This window comes from Bactrocera dorsalis, chromosome 1 (genome assembly GCF_023373825.1).
Source record: "Bactrocera dorsalis isolate Fly_Bdor chromosome 1, ASM2337382v1, whole genome shotgun sequence".
Classification (NCBI taxonomy): domain Eukaryota; kingdom Metazoa; phylum Arthropoda; class Insecta; order Diptera; family Tephritidae; genus Bactrocera; species Bactrocera dorsalis.
The window spans coordinates 45,723,779-45,744,482 of NC_064303.1; the positions used below are offsets into that span (position 1 = coordinate 45,723,779).

The 20,704-nt window shown below is 36.9% G+C and overlaps 1 protein-coding gene across 5 annotated transcripts in view; it reads left to right on the forward strand.

The window, feature by feature from the left end:
- Positions 1-20,704, forward strand: part of LOC105233023 (lachesin) — a 373,180-nt gene that overhangs the window by 159,656 nt on the left and 192,820 nt on the right. The window lies entirely within an intron of this gene.

Sequence of the window (20,704 nt, forward strand, 5' to 3'; positions counted from 1 at the left end):
GATTTCACAATTTCTAATTTTTTATCTCAATTATATGAGTCGTTTATTGTCTGTGTTTTGTATTCTGTCACCTGCGTTGCAGTTGTTATGTTTTTTATTTGGTTATTTAGCTGAGCTATTTCAGCTCTTAAGTTCGTCGTTTGAGTCGCTATCAGTCGAGCTATGTCTTCTGCAGTAAAATTACTAACCGCCATTTTCAAAAATTTTAGAATTATGTTGTCCACTTTACAAAAAACTTTTATTTCTCTTTTTTATATATATTTAATACAATAATAGTATAACTAATTCGTTTTCTGTTTTCTTAAATAAGAGCACTTGTAAACGTCATGATTATTGGTTTTGCATACTCACAATTTTTCATACTTAATATTAGTGGGATTACTTCCCATTTAATTAATAAATATAGGATATGCTCACAACTAACTTTAAGTTGTTGTTGTTACTGTTGCTGTTCAGTTGTTGCCTTTGCTGCTGCTGTTGTTTTGGAAACTTGTTGTATTTTTCCCTCTATGTTTGGTTGCTGCTTTATTGCTTTTAATGCGGAGATTTCAATGGCACGCTGTTTATTTTGTTGTTTTTAAGGAATTCTGCGTTCTGAATATTTTTGAAATTATAATTATTTTTGTTTTTTCTTTCTGTTTATTTCTTTATTATATTAGTCAAACTATAGATTTAGTTTGATTGAGTGGATTAATCGCTTTGTTTGCACTAGTTAATTTTCTCTTTCTGATTTGATTTTTTTGCTTTCGCAGATCACACTGTTGCCTTTGTGGATCGCTCCCCGCTTAACTTTTAATTTTGTTGCACTTGTTGTTTAGTTTGTCTTCGCAAATCGTCACGTTGCGTAGTATATGCAAGGGATTGTTGCTTTACAAAAACAATGTTACTTTTGTAATTGATAAGCTGTTAATTGAACACTTCGAGCGTTTTTTAAATTTTGTACCTTTTATGATTGATGTGGCGCTACTTGAACCTTTTATGTGTTTTTTAAATTTTGTAACTTGTATGGTCCAACAGAAGCTCTTTTGTTGCTCCTGACAGGATCCCCAATTATGTTTTCCGCGAACGCGATGGGGGCGGTTTTTTTAAAAAAGATCACTAATAAAGTGAATCTAGTGAGTTTATGTGACAAACTGAACTGAAATATCGTTATCTCACTTTTGCTTATACAACTGATTTCTAAAGACTAGAGACAACGTTTCGTCTTACATTCTAAGAAGTGCAAAGATTAGGTGTTAGATGATGTGCTTTCTAATTCTACTTAAAGCGTGTCATAAGTTTTAGTTGATGGCCTAATTGGCGATGTGTCAATAACATATTTACACACTCGTTTAATAATGCATTTATTTATATAACTATTGTTAATTTAAGGCATAAGTGCCATTAGCTGTTTCTAGCGTTGACTTGCATGCATGAGCCCATTCAGAAACTCAAATCGCAACGAAATGTGTACTCTTTATTAATACTCTTAAGACTAAATTATTATAATATAATAACCATACCATATTATGGTTCTTACTTCTATTTATATGTACTTACTAGTATGATACTTATTACTAATTGATAGTTTGTTAAGATCCAGATTATATTATTTGTTTAGGTTTGTTTGCATATAGCATATTGTTTAGATACATTTACTTTGTTTTAAGATAAGGTTGTTGTGGTATTTAAACTCAAGGTTGTTTTGATGTTTGTTACTCTTATAAGGTATACGTTCCTTAAATCACGAGCATTGATCTCTTTGGACATATGTATGTACATACGTCTATATATTTGTCTACATTGCCGAACAAATAATGCACAAGTATACAAACATGCTCATGCGTACAAGTTAATACCACCAGTTCATATTACATGAACATATCTTTTATTTGTCATAAATATGGAACAGGACACTTACGACCCATATGGTCCATATTGAAACATTGTACTTTGCTAATACGGTCCGCCTTAAGTGGTCCCAAGATGTAATTCATTGATTGTAAGATGAACCTTTCCACTTATAACATATGGTCTATCTTAAGTGGATTCTAGATATATGTAAGATTAATATTTGTATCTAGGCTTAAGAAAAATATTGTATTTAAGAAAAGAAAATAAAATAAAACGAAGCAGTTGCCCATCAGAACTTGGCCTAATAATTAATTTGCGATCCTGACAGGAGCAACGTAAAACTCCTGTTGGAGCAAACTGTGATGATAAAATTCGGCGGTAACCATTGAAGGGGACAAAAGTCAATCAAGTATCCTCAACTGAGGAGAAAAGAAAACAACAAAAATCGGGGAGTTTGAGTTAATTTACGTGTGCTTCCCGAAAAAAATCAATCAAGTTTCCTCAACTATGGAGAAAAATAAAAGTAAAAAAACTAAACAAAAATCGACGAGTTGGAGTTAATTTACGCGTGTTCCCGAAAAATTAATCAAGTAAAACAAACAGAAATTGGCGAGTGCAGTGTGCTGAATGTGAACTCACTGTGCAGCAACCTTACACATACATACGGATAAATTGATGTCCTCAAAGACGACAGCAAGAGCTCCAGCAAAAGAATAGTAAAACTATATAAATATATTATATATATTGTTAAGTAATCACAGAAATGTTATTGTAATTATCGAGCACTCACCTTTCAGCTGACCACAAATTTCCCGTAACAAAAGAAATTAAAACAATGAATTTGTTTGTGCACGCGTGCTCGAATAGGGTTTTATTAATTTAAAATTCACCGCTGCTTAACAATAATTTTGGAGACGGGATGTCCTCCAATAAGGTTCTATAAATACTTTAAAATTTCCGAAGGCACTGATGATCGAGTTTCGGGAACGGTATAAGCCCACTAGGGTTTGATGGAAAAAAGCCGGAAACTTCCCGAAAAATTGAAAAAAAGGTATGTCACTGTTACTCTCGGCGGCGTGGGAGATGCGCGACGAAAAAAAATGCACCGATCGTTGCTGATGTCGATAACCAACTGAAACTGCATCTCCTCGTAGGTTCCCTTTTTCGCTTTGGTAAGGGGGCGGTGTCATGGTTGTTGGTTGGTGTACTTGTGTGTGGGTGTCAATATGTGTTGCTCTCGTGAGTAATGTGGATGGTAAATGATGATGTGATGAGTGTGGTGAAGGATGCGTGTCAGTGTTGATATGTGGAGTTGATGGGGCGTGCTAATGTGGTGTGTGTGTGTGGATGCTCATTTATACATCCTGGCCCCCCTAGGCGAGTATTTAGCCTAATAGCCTCTGAAGTTGTTGCAGGGTTGCAACAACGTTGCTGAGGCCAGTTGTACGACGGGCTTGCGGACTAGGGTGGCGCCTCCGGTTCGGGATTGCATGCCGATAACGCCAAAATCGGGACTCCTGCAATGGTAATGCCGGCCTTCGCGGTTGCGGCCGCGGGGGCCGACGGCTGGCAGTACGAGTGCGAGGGACATGATGACGCCCGACGTCGGGTTCGGCGGTGCGGTGCAGCATCGTGTGATGGTGCCGCATGCAGACTTAGCACTGGTACCCAGTCGTGCATTCGCGCGAGCTATGGGTAGGCGCCAGGCAATTCAGGCAATGGCCGTGTGCCTGTGCGATCTGCTGGCGTTGCAAGGGTGTCATCCCCTTGAAGATGCCACAGTGTGGCAACCGATGTCGTCGGCGACACAGCACGCATTGACGCTGTGGCTGCTCCGGAGCTATTGCTTGCGGTTCACTGCGGAGAGCCGATGGATTTTCTCGGGGAGGTGCGGCCGCGATGGTTGTGCGCGGCGCTGCTACTGGGGTAGCTCTAGGGCGCGGAACCGTGACGGCGGAACGCACAGTGGGCGTAGGCACAATTGGCATCTCGGCGTCCATATTAATCTGTTAAGAAAATAGTATGGTTAATTATTATATATTGTGTATATAATCATATGGGCGTTGGTACCACGTGATGTGGCACGATTGAGTCGTCATGTGGATCGACTTTTTTTTTTTTTTTGGTTTTGGCTTTGGTGGCTATTTATTTATAGTGGGTAAGATTATTATTATAATTTTTTTTGTTAATTTCTTGTTTATTGGTTGCGGTTACGTATCGATTTTATCTGCGGTTGGCAAAAAGCATAATTTAACGAGCGGTCTAGTTAGCGTTCCCGATTGTGTACGGAGATCGACTACGCGAATATGACCGTCGGAGCCGTAGTAGAGCTTCTCTATGCGGCCAAGCCGCCATTCGGTAGGGGGGAGACAATCGTCATTGATTAAGACACAATCTCCAAGCTTAGGCGCATGTTCTGTGATTTTCCATCGGTACCTTCTGTGGAGGTCCTTTAAATAATCATCTTTCCATCGGCGACTGAAGTCGTGATGGAGAATCTTAATTCTTTCCCAACGGTTTAATAAGGAAAGCGACTCCACGCCTGGCTCAGGTGTGGCCAGAATGGGCGCTCCTTTAAGAAAATGCCCTGGCGTGAGGGCAGTAAAATCTGAGGGATCTTGCGAGAGTGCAGCGAGAGGCCGTGAGTTAAGAACGGCTTCAATTCTAGTTAAGAGTGTCGTGAACTCTTCATAATTGAATTTATAGTTGCCAGCTAGCTTCTTGAAATGAGATTTGAAACTTTTTACGGCTGACTCCCATAAGCCACCCATGTGAGGGGCGCTTGGGGGGATAAACTGCCAATTGATACCTTGAGGAGCGTATTTTTGGACAATTTCCGGTGAGACTTGTTTTGTGAAGTCCACAAACTGTTTTTCGGTAGCTCTTTGAGCTCCGATAAATGTTTTACCATTGTCGCTCATGATTTTTGATGGAAAGCCTCGTCGTCCGACGAAACGAGCAAAAGCCGCAAGAAAAGCCTCCGTCGTCAGATTCGCACATAGCTCAAGGTGTACTGCTTTTGTCGTGAAACAGACAAAAACAGCCACATAGCCTTTCATGAGGGTAGGAGACCTTAGCATGGATGCCTTTATCATAAAAGGCCCAGCAAAATCTACACCTGTAGTGGTGAAAGGCAGAGCAAAATTGCAGCGTTCAGGTGGAAGTGCTGCCATAATCTGCGATCGCATTTTCTGCTTATGCATAGTGCAGATTTTGCACATGAAAATGCACTTCTTTATTTGGGGCTTCAGTCGGGGTATGTACAGCTCTTGGCGGACCATATGTTGCATGAGCCGATGTTCGGCGTGGAGCATTAGTATGTGGATATATCTAATGAATAAAGTGGCAAACGGACACCTCTCTGGTATGATTATAGGGTGGCGTTCATTGTACGTTAGGCTTGAATTAGCAAGCCGACCATTCGCCCGAAGTAAACCTTTCGTATCTAGAAATGGGTTTAGAACTAAGAGTGAGCTCTTTTTATCGATAGGCTTCGATTCTCTTAGTAATTCTATATCGCGGCTGAAGTAGCGCATTTGGGTTGATGCGATAAGAGCGACCTTTGCTTTTTGTAAGTCTTGATGCGTCAATTTATCGCAATAGAGATAAGTTGCTCCTTTAACTTTAAGTTTAAGCCGCTCTAAAAACTTGAGCATATAGGCAACTACCCGGAGGGCTCGGGGGAACGATGAAAATCGTTCAAGGATGTCAGTGTCATCCAGTGTTGCATGATAAGTGTCGATTTTACGACTTTCTGGGGCAAGTATGTTGCGCATGGGCGATTGTGGCCAAGAATCGGAAGATTCTGTTAACCATCGGGGGCCATTCCACCATAGGGTGGAGGTGGCAAGATGCAGAGGTTTGCATCCTCCTGTACCTAAATCAGCAGGATTGTCAGCACTGGCTACGTGACGCCAAGTGGCTGATCCTACTAGGCCAAGTATCTCAGATGTTCGGTTAGAAATATAAGTTTTCCACGCATGTGGTGGTTTTTCTAACCAGGCTAGAACTACCTCGGAATCGGACCATAAATATAATCTGTATTTCGCCATATTTAAGTGGGTCTGCACCATTGAAGCTAGCTTTGCTAGTAGCAGAGCGCCACAGAGTTCAAGTCGTGGGAGACTTAGCGTTTTTAGAGGCGCAACTTTTGCTTTTGCCGCTAATAAGTGGCTTGTAGTTGCGACATCGCTTTGTGTACGCACATATATAGTGGCACAATATGCCTTTTCAGAGGCGTCGCAAAAGCCGTGTAGTTCCACTTTGTATTCGGGGGAATAGTTTACCCACCGTGGAATTTGTATCTTCGAGATGTCGTTCAAGTTATTAGCGAACTGGGACCATTTTTCTAAGCGAAGAGGTTTCACTTGTTCGTCCCAGTCGGTTCCGTCTAGCCATAATTCTTGGATCAGGATCTTCGCCTGTATCATAATTGGCGAAAGCCATCCTGCGGGGTCAAAAAGTTTTGCCACCGAGGAGAGAATTTGGCGTTTTGTTATGGCGGATAATGCGGATATGCACTCAGTCGTGTATGAAAACTGGTCCGATATCGCATTCCATTGGATGCCTAGTGTTTTTGTTGTACTATCCTTTTCAAATATAAGGAAATTAGTATCCAACAAATGGTCTTTAGGAATATTTTTTAAAATATTTGGGTGATTGGCAGTAATCTTTTTTAAAGGAAACCCTGCGGTATTGAGGGCATTTATTACCTGAGATAAGGTCTCGTATGCTTGCGGAAGACTGTGGCTTCCAGACAGGATATCGTCTACATACGTTTGCGTTTTTAAGACTTGTGTTGCCAGTGGAAATTCTGGCTTTGTGTCTTCTGCCAGTTCGTGTAGTGTACGAATGGCTAGATATGGTGCACAGTTTACGCCAAAGGTAACTGTTTTCAATTTAAAGTCGCGTAATGGACTATTGGCAGATTTTCGGAAAATAATCCGCTGAAAATCTTGATCATCTTTATGAACCAGTATCTGTCGATACATCTTTTCGACATCCCCATTGAATACGTATTTGTATATACGCCAGTTCAATATGAGAAGCATTAAATCTGGTTGGAGTGTGGGTCCCGTAAATAGAATATCATTTAGGGAATTACCTGAGCTCGTGGCTCGTGATGCATTGAAGACCACTCGAACTTTTGTTGTTTTCTTCTCAGGCTTTACTACTGCATGATGTGGCAAGTAGAAAGAGTAATATTTGCCTCTTATGATTTTTTCACATGGGGTTATTTCCTCCATGTGATCTAAATGAAGGTATTCTTCCACGACACCATCACAAACTTGTTTAAGCTCACCTTTTTTAAGTAGGTTTTTCTCCATACTTAGAAACTGCTGTATTGCAGAGGTGCGAGAGTGACCTAAGGCGAGTGTGTCTGGAAATTGTTGTTTTATTGGTAGTCGTACGACATACCGACCATTTTCTGATCGAGTAGTTGTGGCTTTGTAAAAGTCTTCACAATACTGATCTTCAGGTGTTGTAATTGGACTGGGGGGGAGTTCTTCTAACTCCCAAAATTTTCTCAATTGTGAATTGAGGTACTCGTTTGAGATTTCCTCAACTTGAGTTGTCATGGCTGTGACTGGTTCCGCAACTAGTCCACTTAGGACCCATCCGAAAATGGTATTTTGCGCCAGTAGTGTTTTCGAAATTTTTTCAACACCTTCTAATATGATTTGCGGTATAAGGTCGCTGCCTATTAAGATGTCTATCTGAGCTGGCGTGTTGCAGTTGGGATCTGCCAGTGTCAGGTGTGAAATTTTATCCCAATGCTTGCTATTTATTTGATAGCTTGGAAGCATGTTTGTTAGTTGCGGTAAGACAATAGCATTTGCTTGAATGCGCTTATCCGCTTTGGGGGAAATTAGAGTAATGGGGCAGATTTTACTTGAGTTTTGTACTACTCGTCCGCCCATTCCCGTAATTTCATAGTTGGCATGTTTTGTTGGCAGTTTTAGCCTATTTTGTGCCCTAGACGCTATGAATGATCGTTGCGATCCTTGGTCGATTAGGGCTCTTAGTTTGAACAGTTCTCCACGATGCTCGATGGAGACAACTGCTGTGGGTAGTAGTACTCTACTATGATTTTCGCTGTGTAGCGTTTGAGTTTTTAATGCCTTTGAACAACAGGGTGTCTCTTGGCAATTTTCTTGAGTTTTTGTTTCGGGAGTTGCTGTTGCAACTAAACCCGTGGCTTTTTTTGAAAAAGCGCTGCTATAAGATGTGTTGGGAAAGTTATTGAGATGTAACATAGAATGTTGCCTTTTGTGGCAATATACGCAATTAAATTTGCTTTCGCAAGTATTAAGATTGTGTGAGTGGGACAAGCAGTTTGTGCAGAGTCTTTTTGACCTGACAAAGTTGTTCCTTTCAGTGACATTCATTTTTTTAAATTTCTCGCAAGCTTTTAACTTATGCCCTCCAGAACATAGTTCGCATGACGTGAATTTATTTTGTTCAGATGTGAACGATTGTGCTTTGAAAAAGCTTCTGTTTAAATGATTGTTGCTTCCGGCTTGGGGTTTATTGAAGCTTCGATTTAAATCTTGTTGAACGTTTTTAGTTCTGACTACTTTTTTGTCTACCCTTTCCGCAATTTCGTACTGGGTAGTTAAGAAATCTTTCATTTGCTGCCACGTTGGGCATTTTCTTCTTGATGAGAGCGATTGCTCCCACAAAAGCAATGATTTTTCTGGTAATGCGGCGGTACATATGTTTACCAGAATAGGATCCCAATTGTGAGTGGGAATGTTTTGTGTCGATAGAACCGACAAACAATTTGAAACAGTGGATTCTAGTTTCATGAATTCTTCACTGGTTTCTCTTTGAATTTTAGGCAAGTTCATAAGTATCGTTACTTGCTTGTCAACTAATATTCTTTCATTTTCGTATCTTTGTCTTAAAGCTTCCCAAGCTAAATTAAAATTATCGTCATTCAATGCGAACTGCTTGACTATTACGCCTGCTTGACCTTTAGTTTTGTATCGGAGGTGATACAATTTTTGCGCTTGTGATAATTTTGGATGGTTTATGTACACGGCTGTAAACATGTCCCGGAAGGACGGCCATTGTTCATAACCTCCATGAAATATTTCCGTATCACACGCTGGCACTTTGAGATGAATGCCTGAACTTGCCTCTTGGGCTTGCAATTGTGGTAACTCTACTCTACTGTGGGGAGTAGGCGCAATTGGCTTCATAAGTTTTAATTGATCTGAGATCATTGCTTTGGTGTCTTCATAGCGGTCTAAGCAATTTTCGTATTTGGCGTAAGCCGAAGATTTAAAATTTTCAGGTAGATCTGAATCATCAGTTTCTACTATTGCGTCGTATGCTGCTTGGAGGCGTGTCCAAAAATTGTCAATAGATTTATTTTTAATTTCTAGTACCGATTCAGAGTTGTCCTGAATCGGTGAAGATGCAAATCGAGTGCAGTATTTAATTAAGCTATCACTCTCAGAAATGAATTTAATATACGAAATGTCTTTCCCCCTTTTTTGCTTTGTAGCACCTTGCTTCGAGCGTGTAGCTTCTGCAGGTGTACATGGACTTTTGTCATCATTAATAATTTTGGGAATTCTTAAGAATTCTGTTTTTGATTCTTTTGAATCTGTGTTCATTCAGAAAATTGTATTTAATAAAATATATATGTATATTTTATTATAATAGAAATTTGTGTCACCGAAAACTCTTTTTAATAAATAAGAGTTGTTATTTCCGCAAAATTGGATTATTAAAATATGTATGTAACCGGTAGCTCTTTTCAGTAAATAAGAGCTGTTATTTCAGTAAAAGGATTTAAAAATGCGTTTATCGCTTTAATTACTCGTGTTTGTATTACTTGTTTTTTTTTTTGTTTTAAATATTGTTACCGTTTTATCCGTACGCCCTTGTATCAGCGCGCACTGAATACTAGGTCAATACCCTTTGTACATACGTATGGAGTTTATGAGCATATAGTATGCGTTAAATAAATATGTGCAATTATGCTTGTTCTTGTTTGACAAGGAACAAGAAACTGCTCGGAATTCGCCAAAATTGGACTTTCAATATGTGTATGTATGTATGTACAAAGGGAGGTATTAGTTTGAAATATTCAATTCTCTCAACCAATGTTGTTGGATTTTCCGCACCAAAGATATTTTTCGCACCGTTTGTTTAATTTCTCAATATCTCTTCATTAATTGTATCCTATTTTTATAGGTATACACGCATATGAGAATATAAGGCAGTATGTAGAAATAATTCGCGGTTGTGTACTCGCGTTTAGAAACATGCGCTAAAGCGCTAATGTAAAATATATATATGTATATATATTATATATATGTGTCAATTTTAGTTATATATAATCCGCTTGAGGATATGTATATATGTATGTATGTTTGTTTTCGTTCTCTTTTGTGCCTTATTTTTCCTATTACCCCTTAAGCTTATTAGCTTAACAAGCTGAAGCGGTATTGTCCGTTTAATGTGCAAGTGACTCTCTCTCCAGCTTAATATTCTGAAGGGGTATTGCTGTGATAATTTGCAATTATCCCTCTCACAGTTTAACAAGCTGAAGCGGTATTGCTAGAATAATTGTGTGTATTTCTATACACGAATTTAAGTTTAAAAGGGCAAGGAATAAGAATTTATTTAGTTAATTATATACACCTACATGTATATGTATACTGTGGATACATAACATATATATATATATATATATTATTTACCGAATTGGCCGGTTTAGAGCCTTTACTAACCGTTTTTATTAAACGGGTTTAATTATTATCGGTACTATGATTTTGACCGTTCGTGCACGTTACATACATATATACATTAAAATCAAAAGTGGATTGGATACACTCACTCTGATTTCCCTCAGGGATTTTGGGGGTTAAATTGAGGAGCTGTGTGCGGTTCCTTGGTGGTGTTTTTCTCCTTCACCAGCGTTCCGATTTGTATATTTCTCGTTGTTGTGTTGATTTCTTGTTACTTTTTCTCACGTTTTTGTTTGTTTGTATTTAATATTTTATTTGTAATTTGTGTAAGCCGTTTTCTATTTATTAAGTTTCGCGCCCGGTTTCCTTTTTTGTAGTGTTAGAATTGCTTTGTTGTTTTGTAATGATCTTTTACAGGTGTTTTTTTTTTTTTTTTTACTGCTCTAAAGTTTCACTTTTGATGTGTTCTGATATTCTTTTTGTTTTTTATAAATTTATTTTTTCACTGTGAATCCACTTCACTTCTTTAGTTTAAAGCACTTTTAATTTTTTACTTGGTTTTGTAGTTCTTTATTCATAAATAATTATTTCCTTTTGTAAAAAAAAAAATTTTTTTTTGTTTGTCACTGTATTCAATCTTGTGCTTTTTCTTTCACTTTTATATTTCCACTGTGCCGTTCTTTATGGCTCGAAGGACCATGTAATTATCGAGCACTCACCTTTCAGCTGACAATGAATTTGTTTGTGCACGCGTGCTCGAATAGGGTTTTATTAATTTAAAATTCACCGCTGCTTAACAATAATTTTGGAGACGGGATGTCCTCCAATAAGGTTCTATAAATGCTTTAAAATTCCCGAAGGCACTGATGATCGAGTTTCGGGAACGGTATAAGCCCACTAGGGTTTGATGGAAAAAAGCCGGAAACTTCCCGAAAAATTGAAAAAAAGGTATGTCACTGTTACTCTCGGCGGCGTGGGAGATGCGCGACGAAAAAAAATGCACCGATCATTGCTGATGTCGATAACCAACTGAAACTGCATCTCCTCGTAGGTTCCATTTTTCGCTTTGGTAAGGGGGCGGTGTCATGGTTGTTGGTTGGTGTACTTGTGTGTGGGTGTCAATATGTGTTGCTCTCGTGAGTAATGTGGATGGTAAATGATGATGTGATGAGTGTGGTGAAGGATGCGTGTCAGTGTTGATATGTGGAGTTGATGGGGCGTGCTAATGTGGTGTGTGTGTGTGGATGCTCATTTATACAGTTATATTTATAAGCAGGGAATAAAGTCATAAAATACAAATTCAACTTTAGTGTGGAAAATCTTATGAACTGATTTATATATGGACAATATTAGAATTTTACTTATTGACCCATTCAGGGCCAATGTGACGTAGACGTCACGACAGCATAGCCCTTCTTTATTTGCCGTAAAAAAAATGGCTAATGCAAATTTAATTTAAAATGCAACATAATCTCTTCTTAAGCGGTACGATCAAGTTTGCGTCAGTTGCAGTTAAGTTTTGCTTGTGAATAGCGCTTGGCGTTAATTTGGTTTTGTGTATATATCGAAAACAAGAAAAATGTCGAGAGGGACAAAGGCCAAAAAGTAAGTATATATATATTTTTTACTTGCGTGCAACTAAAAAAAATAATGTATGTAGTATTACTAAAAAATATGTGTAGACAAATGGTGCGAAATAAAAACTTACAAGTTATTGTGTTTTACTAGTCTGATTAAGTTTTTTATTGCTGTGACGTTACGTTGGTCCACGTTACGTTGGTCCAAATACCCTGGTAGTACATATATTGATTTGTTTATATTATTAGATACTAGGGTGGGTCGATTCCGGACTTTTTTCGATTCGGTATTTCTAATAGTGCGGAAAAGTTGCCTTAGTACTTCCTGATTCCAATGCAACTTTTTGTTTTGAGATCGGATTGCATCTTCAACCCGAACCTCGGCCTTGAAATTTCGGAAATTCGCCTAAAATCGTGAAATTGTCTACCTAGCACCTGAAATACGCATCTCCTGGCAAAATGTATAAAACAAAAGTTATTTGTCCCGTCATTTGCTACCGAAATGGTGTAAGTGATCATGGCCGTAGGACGAACCGTTCCCGAGATACGAGCGAAAAGGCGGCGCGCCACAGCGCAAGGTGAAAATCGGCTTGCGGCCACACTTCTTGACGTTGATTTCGCCGAAAAATTATTTGACATCGCTGCTTGTAAATGCATTTATTTTTCTTCTTGCACTTGTCCAAAGGAAAGGAAAGTTCCTATCAATGAACAACCATTTCTCTTGGACCAGAGAACCACAAGAATTGATCGCGTTGGAAGTGTTGATCTACCTGAAACAAAAAAGATTACAAAGAAAAATGAACGTAAAGAAAAGCTTTCAAAACGTCATTCAACATCAACACTTACCAGAAAAGTATCAGCTAGAACACGTGACCATTCAGATCAGCCAGACTCTCATACAGACGACAACAATGTAGGTGCGGCGCACATGGATTCTTCCAAAAACGATGGTGATGATGAATTTTCTCTTCCATCCTCTAAAACCAAACAAAACTAGTGTGTTTTGTGTTTTGTTTAGAACACACTGCTTTAGCTGCCCAAAGATTTGGAGTAAGTGATAGAGCAGCGGCCTTGATTGTTTCATCGGCTTTTCTGGATGCCAAAAAAGCAGGTTTGATAAAAAAGGATCAGGCTAGCTTTGTCACTGACAAATGCAAGATTAGTCGGGCAAAAAAAAGTGTTGGAGTTAAGCTCCAAAACATCGAAAGTATTGACTCTGTATATGGGCTGTATTGTGACGGCCGCAAAGACAATACACTTAAACAAGTCAGCGAAGGTGAAAGGTACTACCGCGACACTGTCAAAGAGGAACATATTTCTCTTATAGCGGAACCTGGTTGTCATTACGTTGGCCACGTCATTTCTCCTTCCGCGTCAGCTGAGGATGAGACGCAAGCTATATGGCAACATTTATAAGACAATTCAGTTGATGTGGAACATCTAAAAGTTGTCGGTGCTGATGGCACCAACACGAACACAGGTTGGAAAGGTGGAATCAATCGGAAACTAGAAGAAAGAATAGGTAGGCCATTACAGTGGGTTGTTTGCCTTCTACATTTCAACGAACTTCCATTTCGTGCTCTTTTCGTACACATAGATGGTGTCTCAAAGAGTCCAAATACATTCTCTGACGACATAGGTAAACTGCTCCCTGATTGTGAGAAGTTGCCTGTTGTCAAATTTACCTTCTGAGGTTATTAATCCGACTCAACTTAGCACAGACCAAGCTTATCTCTATAAAATATCAGAATGTTCCTCAGATTTAGCGTCGATGCATCCAGGTAACATGTGCAAATTTTGCTGGCTCACCTGTGCAAATATAATTCTGAGATTATACATTTCTACTGACAAACCAACAAAGGAAATAAAGATTTTGGTCAAGTACATACTTACAGTTTACTCACCTTTGTGGTTCTCAAAAAGATTCAACAGTTCAATCAAAGATGGCTCGCGCCATCTCTATGCTGCAATTCAAAGGTCGAGATACTTACCTGCTAAACTGCGCAAGGTTGTCGATTCATTCATTCAAGAGAATGCTTTCTTTGCTCTTCCAGAAAACATTCTCCTTAGTATGATGACTGACGAACGGATAGAAGTCAGAAAGTTGGCCCTTGACCGTCTTCTGGCAGCCAGAGAAGCAGAGTCTGACACCATAAATGGAAGAGTTAGATGTAATAAATTGCCAAAGCTGAATTTCAAAGCTAATACTTATTACGATATGATTAACTGGAAGACTATTACCTTGACTGTTCCACCAGTTCTTTGTTCAGTTTCTAACGAAAAACTCATAAAAGGGCTGTCGGGAGACACTGCAGGGGAGGCAGAGGAGACAGTCGAGAGAATCGTCAAACTGGTGACAGAGGCATCTTCTAAAGTTATTGGCCCCCAATCTCGTGATCTTTTTATACGCTCTACACTGAAATCTAGGCAACAAGTGCCAAAGTTTAGTACAAAATCTGATTTTATCAATAAATTTGACACAGATTCAGACTAAAACAAGCCTGACATATGGTTGGTTGGTTGGGTTGGGCTTGGGAGGAACCCGAAGAGCAGCTACCTCCACGCGGTGGGTTTTCATCTCCATACACTTCTCCTTTATGGATTGTTCCGAAAAAAAATGGACAATTCTGGAAAGAAAAAATGGAGGATTGTAATTGATTACAGAGCCCTAAATGAAATAAGTGTCAGTGGGAAATTCCCTATACCAAACATAGAAAATATGTTGGAAAAATTGGGCCGTGCACAATACTTTACAACAATTGATCTTGCAAAGGGTTTTCACCAAATTCTCATTAAAGAAGAAGACAGAAAAAAACAGCTTTTTCCACACCCCTATGACACTACGAATTCGTCCGAATGCCTTTTCGAATCAAAAACGCCCCTTCCACATTTCAGAGGCTGATGAATTCTGTGTTAAGGGACTACATAAATAAAACGTGTGTTGTTTATTTAGACGACATCCTAATATTTAGTAGCACAATACAAGAACATTAACAAAATATCCAGAAAATTTCCAATGCGCTACGAAAACATAATTTAAAAATTCAAATCGACAAATGTAATTTCTTTGCTAAATCCACAGAATATTTAGGACATATTCTAACCACTGATGGGATCAAGCCCAACCCAAACAAAATAGCAGTAATCCAAAATATAAAGTTACCGAAACCTCTAAACAAATTAAGTCCTTTCTTGGTGTCACCGGATACTACAGAAAATTCATAAAAGACTATGCGAAAATTGCACATGGAATGACAAAGTATTTAAAAAAGGATGTTAAGTTAAGAAAAAACGACCCACAATATATAGATGCTTTCTATAAGTTAAAACGACTTCTAATTGACACACCAATTCTTCGTTACCCCGATTTTAAGAAAAAATTTAAATTGTGTACAGATGCAAGTGAAGTTGCAATTGGCGCAGTTTTAACGCAGGAAAATCATCCAATATGCTATGCTAGTAGAACACTAAATGAACATGATAAAAAATATTCCACCACAGAAAAAGAGCTCTTGGCTATCGTATGGGGCATTAATTACTTCAGACCTTATGTATATGGCAGACATTTTGACCTTATGACTGACCATCAGCCACTTAAATGGTTGCAAACAAAATATAAAGAGAAAGATATAAACCCCAGGTTGCAACGCTGGCTGCTTAAACTAGGTGAATTGATATTAACACTGGCTATTTCAAAGGAAAAAAAATACATTAGCTGATTTTCTTAGTCGATTAAACGCCGATACCGGAGAAATTTTAACAATAGAATCTGAAAATCCAGAAATCATTGGCACAAGAGAAAACGAAGTAGACAATATGAGTACATGTGCAACTATACATTCTCAACAAGAAGAAAATAATGACCACTTTGTTATATTATACACAGTTGCCAACCGTTTTCATATACAAATTATCTTAACGGAAAGTAAAACCGGAGAAATCGAAATAATTGGAAATAAACGAAATATATAGTATATATCGTCACCTGAAATGCAAAATAACGTATCATCAAAAAATTCGAAATTGAGTGTCTTATTGATTACGCTTCACTACTTCAAATCATATACACATTGCAAACGGTAATTATGATAAAAATGAAATATTTGAACTACTTAAAACAGTAAAAGAAAAACAAATCGAAAAGCTTAACACTAGAAAAGAAAATTATCAACACACCGACAGGGAGGGATATGTAAAAAACTATAAAGCTGTTAGACACAAACAGGAACCCAGATACAAAAAATGGCAATCGACAATATTCACACAACTGATATTAAAAGAACTAGCAAATTTTCAGGCAAAATTAATACTGACGATTACAGTACTAATGACATTTCTGTTACTGAGCAACGCAACCCTAATGATGGAAAACGTTGATTGTACAAACGGTTTTACTGAAATTTCTCTTGAAGACGCAAAGATAACAGTCAATTACAGCACAATACTACATATTATCAACCCGTTAGAAATTATTAAAGTTACTGAAACTCTTGAACATAATATTGAACAAATTACAGGTAATGAGGAAAAACATTTTTTGATACAAGAATTAAATAAGGTTAAATCGAAATTAATAACTATTAACCCACATAGACAACGAAGAGGATTAATTAATATCATAGGATCAGGTATGAAATGGCTATATGGTACAATGGACGATAGCGACAGAAAAGAAATAGAACAACATCTTCAAACAATAGACGAGAATAACCATGCATTAATAGAAAATTCAAACCAAAATATAGAAATAAATAACGTATTTAATATAACAATTGCAAAACTTTAATGAAATCGCTGCAAGTGAAAAATAATGTATCTTGATACCTTGTTAAAAATTAAAATTTTGTTAGACGATGTTGAACACATACAAAACAACCTTATGTCTGCAAAAATGAATGTACTGAATAACAATATACTAACTGGAGAAGAAATAGTTCATTATAATATAGATTTATATAAAATGCAAAATATTAAAGTTAGCACAGCTCAATATAAAAATAATGAAATAATTTTTGTTATACAAATACCAAACGAAATAATTAAAGTAAATCTTTATTTATACCAATACCAAATTACCAACATGAAGAGCTTTTGTTTGAAACCCAAGAAGTTATAAAAATTAATGGAACTATGTATGATTATAACAATGAATCTTTATTAAAAAATTTAAAAATGTCACAATTATGTATATTTACAAAAACTTGTTTAAGAATCAAAAATCATAAGTTAGAAACTAAAGAAATACGACCAGGGTTGCTAATTCTGACTACTGAGTTGACATAGTAGTTAATAATACATGTAATGAAAGACAATTAACATTAAAAGGTAATGCTTTAATCACGTTCAATAATTGTAAAATAGAAATAAATGGAATAATCTTTTACAACTATAATAATGAATTCCATGAAAGTTTCACAATTCCTGGCACTTTCTTCATTAAAAATACAAAATCTCAGTTAACGTTTGATGAACTCATTGCAAACCAAATTAAAAATATAGAAAAAATTGAAGAACTTAGATTTCATAAAAAATTAATTACACTTCTAGCGGACTTGCTTTAACTTACAGTGTCATAACTTTTATAACAATACTCACATTTCTTTATTATTACAAAAAAAGTAAAAATAACAAAATAGAATTTATTATAAAAACTCAGAAGAGTTTTCAGTCAAATGGGGGAGGAGTTACGTCCACTTCATATTCCAATGAGTCGTTCAACTCGCTTCCAATAAAATGGGGCAAATGACAAACAAACAGTTTCAGTTGTTTATATAATGAAACTGCAGACCGATCAAATTTATTGATTTCCGAACTTACAAATTCAATTGTTTGCTTGCACAGCAACATTGTAACCTAATTAATTTTGTTTTGTATACAACAGCCAAAATTTATTGATCACTGCAATAGTAATTCGATACTTCCATTTTTGTTTATAATAATAATTTTGGAGCAACGATCGATTTCGTTGACTTAATTGATTTCACAAACATATGAATGAATTCAACTCACGTTCTGCTGAGTCTGCATTTGCAAAGTTTCGAACTGCGATCACAATTCACTGGTTCGAACTGCGATCGCAATCGCAGTTCATAGAAGCGAACTGCTATTTATAAAAAGTGATCGCAGTTGCGATTTGCGATTTTTCAATCACAGTGAAAAAATCACCGGTAGTGAAATATCGCTCATCACTAGTTTCTACTTTAATTTTGTATTAATTACGTCGTTTGCCCCGCTTGTGCAGTATCATCTTAAGAATAATTGCTGAAATAAAATCTGTCGTATTCTTCGAAGTCGTGTCTCTTTCTCTATAAAAAATGGAATTTAATCATCAAAATTATAAGCAAAACACACTTATGTGTGTACAGTGAAAGCTCTCCTTACGGACAGCTCTCTTAACCGGACAAATTTCTTAGTACCAAAATTTTCAAATTGCTGCCCGCCCGAGAGCTTTTAAAAACATACAAATTGCCGATTTACCAGTTGATCGAACAAAAAGGCGTGGATGATAACAGAAATTATGACAGAGTGGTTACGAAAATTTGACGCAAAAATGAAATTTCGGAATATTCTTTTATTTTTAGATAATGCTGCCTCTCATCCCAGAGACAACTGCCTGACAAACATAACTTTAGAGTTTTTACCTTCTAATACATACATCCATATGCCAGATCTTGTCGTAATACAAAATTTTAAAGTCATATACAGAAACTTCATTATAAAAGATATTTTATCAAATATGGATACAGCTAAATCCGCATGAGAATTATCAAAAAAATAATAATAAATGTACTTGATGCTCTGTGTTTTGTTAAAGCTTCTTGGGACAAAATTGAAGCGTCAAACATAGAAAACTGTTTCAGAAAATGTGGATTTATACAAAATTCGAATGTCGAACTGTTTGAACTTGAGGATGATATTCCATTAGCAACGCTCTTTAATTTTAATGAAATTGCACAACTTAGTGACTTTATATTAGAGGATTATTTAAATATTGATAACGTTGCATACGCAGAAAATGACAGTACTGAAATTGATTATGAAGGCGTTACTAATACTGGGGAGGATTTAAGTGATTCTGATGAGGAGGTGGCTGTGGAAGACTCGGATCTAATTAATAATTATAATGAAGCATTTAAACAAATTTCTCGCTTGAAAACGTTTGCTAAAAGTGATGTTACATATCAACCACTAACATCTTTAAAGATTCGTCTTGTGGAAAATGAGAAAAAATGGAACCAAACCAACCTAAAGCAATCAACAATCCGTAAAGTTTTCCAGCAACGCTCTATTGAAAGCGCAGCCTTTTAATCTTAGAAAAGGAACGAAAGAGGTTGGTTTTTTGATGAATGAGGACAAAACAAAGCACTTGAAGTCCACACACAAAGACTCCTCGCGTCTTGCTAATTACGTTACTGAAAAAGTTAAGGAACTTATACATCTCCGTACCAGCTTAAATTCCACCAATAATCTAAGTCTGGAAATCATGCGCAAAATAACTCTTGCTAACAGTCGCTAGTTTGGAATCGGTAGTAAATTGAAAAGCGAATCCCATTCTCGACCAACAAAAATTACGCTTTATAAATATCTCACCGCGTCCTATTTGCAAAAAATTTTGCAAGCTTTAGAGTTTAGATATATTGAAAATCTTAAAAAAAAGGATGTGTTCTAACTATATGATTTATCAAAATTGTTTTTCAGAAAAAAACCTTAAATTTTTAACCACTGTATGAATTTTTGGAGTACATAATATTTTTGCGATATATTTTTTAAAGGTTTACATAACTTCAAAATATCTTCCAAACTATTCTCAAAACGTAAACTCGTGGTTGTTTTCACGTAACCCGAATTTTATAGTCTTCTGTCAATAGCAACCTGTTTTATTACCCAATGCAAGTAAAAACGGCAGTTATAATCCACGAGCTTTCCTCCACAACGGTGTTATATTATAGTAGTAGGAAGTACTTAAACATTTTGATATTAACTTATCAATTGCCTATGTTATCTTAGACATAATAATACATAATAGCATACTCGTACAAGAGCACTTTATAAGTTAATGTCAAGCGTCGTGGTATGTATTGTAGTCAATGCTCCCGTTTTTATAACCGGTAACTTACTTACATTTCTGGAGTTCCAAGAATTTCTTACACTTGTTGGGCTTTGCAAAGAAAAAGAAAATTTAGTTTGCCAGAGAGCAACGAAAAGTATTTTTACTTACATAAGTATCTTCTTATAACGGCCATTAAATTTTTCATTGCTTCTTAACATATGTATGTACATAAATTTCATGTCACAAAGATTATTTGCTATATAGGATTACCTATGCGCTGCGATTTTATGTCTATATGTATAAATGTATGTATGTATGTATGTATATGTATGTAGTATATACCCATCTAAACAAAAGTTCACCGCCTCCTAAGAAGAAGTGAAAAAAATCCACTCTTTGTCATCGTGTCGATACTTTTTATACCCTGAACAGGGTATATTAATTTTGTCACGAAGTTTATAACACCCTGAAAGAAGCGTCGGAGACCCTATAAAGTATATGTAAATGAACAGTATGTTGAGCTGAATCCATTTAGCTAT